At 31.2% G+C, this 3,378-nt stretch overlaps 1 pseudogene; it reads right to left on the reverse strand.

The window, feature by feature from the left end:
* Nucleotides 1-1,441: 1,441 nt before the first annotated feature.
* Nucleotides 1,442-2,448, reverse strand: LOC148208915 (uncharacterized; annotated as a pseudogene).
* Nucleotides 2,449-3,378: the final 930 nt, after the last annotated feature.

Raw genomic sequence — 3,378 nt, forward strand, 5'->3', positions numbered from 1 at the left:
TGTAGCCAGTGACGAATCTAGGAATTTCATCCAGGGGGCACAATACATATAAAAACGTAGTGCGATAAAAAAATATTCTAAATGTTTATATGCTCTCATAAATGAACTAATTTAATAATATTACAATTGTCCTCTACGAGTTTTCATGTTCTAAAATCGATCTATAATAACATTATTATCTAACTTATCAAATACATCTTTCTCAATATATGCTATGAGACAATCCTTCATACACTGATCTCCCATTCGATTACGCAATGAGTCTTTATAATCTTCATGGTAGAAAACGTTCTCAGTAGTTGTTGCAACAGGTAAAATCAATGCCAAAGTGAGTAATCGATAAACTAATGGATATACCTTATCTCTGTTTGTCATGACCATTTTTACTGCAAGATCATTGATGCTTCTAAGTTCAACAAACTCAATAATTGAGTGCACATCAATAATGTAATTTTGAAGTTGATCATCAAGCATAGACTATTCAATACTTGAAAGTCTCTAGGATAAAATTAAGCAAGACGATTGAGTTTTTCTCTGTCAAAAGCATAAATGAATCACTCGGATTTAAACATGCCACTCAAAGAAGCAACACAGTACTTGTTTCTGTAAAATGATTATTCAACTCTTGAATCTTTATATTAATGCATGCATAAAAAACTTCAACACGGTAATGATGAATATTTGTAATTGGTTGAGATTTTCGCGCTCGCCATCCTCGAATCAAGAACATATCATCCATGTCAAGAACTTAAATATCATGTTTATTACAGAAAGTAGAAACTTGATCTAGCAATGAATCCCAACTAGACTCCCTCATTGTTTGTAATCTTTCTTTATAAATTCTGACTAGATTCATGGAATTCACAATGTATTGGTCTTTCTTTGTAATGGTTGAGACAAATCATTCGTGATTCCCAAGATTATTTTCATAAAATGCATATGAAAAACGAGGTCGAATGATTCGATTGAACTTAATAGAATCTATGCTTCATATTTTTGTTCTGAATTTGATCCACCTTGTACAATTGTCTCAAATACATCAACTACTAACGCAAATATTGTAAGAATACTAAATAAAGCACCATAATGTGATCCTCATCGTGTATCTCCTGGTCGTTTAATCATTGTCTCTTGATTTAACCCTCGACCACTGGATAGTTCACCATATCTAAAGCTTCACAAATTGACATACTATGTTTTTCCCGTAGAATATCACAACCATTTTGATGCCCCAATAACATTCACTACATTTGTAATAATAATAAAAAAAAAGACCAGCAATTTCCACATGATTTATTGCAGTAGCAATAAGAGCTAATTGAAGCTGATGAGAAAAACAATTATTGTAAAAAGCACATTCATTTTCTTTTAAAATAAGTGCTTTCAATCCATAAATTCACCTTGCATATTACTTACTACATCATATCATTGTCCTCGCAAACTAGCAATGCTTAACCCACGTTGAGAAAAAAAATTCATCAATAGCTCCCTTAAATGTTAGAGCATTTGTATTAGTGTCATGTATAATTCCAACAATAACATGACCTTTGTCCACATATCGTAGAACAACTGACGTTTGCTCCTTTGAAGATATGTCTTTGGATTCATCAATCAAAATAGAAAAATAACTTATTACTCATATCTCTTATAATTGCATTTACAATTTATACTGCAATATAATTCACAATATCTTTTTGAATATCAGGTGCAATCAGTTTCAAATTGACTAGAGCATTTTTCAAAGTAACAGCTTCAATATCCTTGTTGTGGTTGCATAACCATCCTAAAAGTTCAAGAAAATTACCTTGATTTTTTGAATAATCTGTCTCATCATGCCCACGAAATGGAAGCCCTTGTTGTAATAGAAACTTAATACAATCAATTGATGCACCTAATCGAGTTCGATATTCAACTCGTGCTTGATTTGACATTCTATTAAAAAACGTCTCAATATGTTGCAATCATTTCAAAAGAGCCTCACATTTAACCCAAGATTCATTATGTGAACTATTAGGACCACCAACATGAGTTTGCAATTTCTCTTTTTTCTTCAAATTACCAACCAACAAAATGATCACCTCTTGATTGTTCACCAACTTCTGGTTTGAACAAGTAGCAACATAAACAAAATGCAGCATCCTTTGAAATACTATATTTTAACCAATTGGAATATTCACTAAACCAACCTGGATTAAATCATCTTGACTTTGATCCAAATTTCTTGAATGGAAAAATATGATTTCGCGGCTGATAAGGACCTTTTTGTAAATAACCTCTACGAACTTAGTCTTGAATATTATAATTGTTATCAGAAAGTTTAGGTCTTAGACTAGGATATGCAGGTCGTTCTTCTAAACTGGCTTCTATATGAGACCTATCAAAATTAGTATTACTCTTATTCTTTGGAGATGATGACTCAATTATTGTTTTTTTATAATACCTCTTCATATTGATTTCAAGTTAAATCTACGCAAATAATTAATAAGAAAAATATTCAAAAACTAAAACATAAATTTAACCATCATAAGAACTAAATAGAAACTTATAAATCATAAAAACTAAAAATAAAAGTCTAAAAATAATTGAAATTTTATCTGTCAATTTTATATTCTGGCTTTCTGACAATAAAACTTGTCCTTCAAATGTAACTCTAAAATTAATAAACACAAAAAAAAAAAAAAAAATCCAACGATGTAAATAAAAAATAAAAAATAGTTTCTTTTTCTCTACAACTTTTATACAAATAAAAAATAATTGATACCTTCTCGAGAATGATAGAGATTTAATATTGTTGAGATTGTGAGGATTTATGCTAACTCAATAGTCAATAGCATTTGTGTTGTGGCTAACTCAGGACAAAAATAAAATACATTGTTTTAGGGTTAAATACATTGTTTTAGGTTAGTTAATGGGCCTAACCTATCAAATTCAATGCCTTATGGATGGGAAATCCTCGCACATGGAAATACTTTCAAGGTACAGAATTTGCCATCCGACCATTCAAAGTTATTGTAAACATTACCTATAATGTGCCCCCTGGCCCCTCCGTGCATCCGCCCATGGTTGTAGCGTTTTGTTAACTATGCTTAAGTAACCTTGAATATTGTTTTAATAGAAGTGTTTTTATTATTCGATCTTAATGATTTTGTTTGGCCAACATTATTGGTTTGTTATCTTACTTGAGGCTCGAAAGAGTCCTTGTTTTGTGTGATTGCCTTTATTAGCTTTAGATTCCTCTCTTTGTAGTAGGATGATGAGTACTTAGGTATGTGACTCACTCTATCGTGCCTATAAACTGCTTTATTGCTTGCTTTCATTACAATGGGAGTTGGGTTTAAACATGTTTGATATCTTGGGAGAGAACCACGTTTGTTTGGG

The sequence above is a fragment of the Momordica charantia genome (genome assembly GCF_013281855.1).
Source record: "Momordica charantia cultivar OHB3-1 chromosome 9 unlocalized genomic scaffold, Mcharantia_2.0 BLBB01000009.1, whole genome shotgun sequence".
Taxonomy (NCBI): Eukaryota; Viridiplantae; Streptophyta; class Magnoliopsida; order Cucurbitales; family Cucurbitaceae; genus Momordica; species Momordica charantia.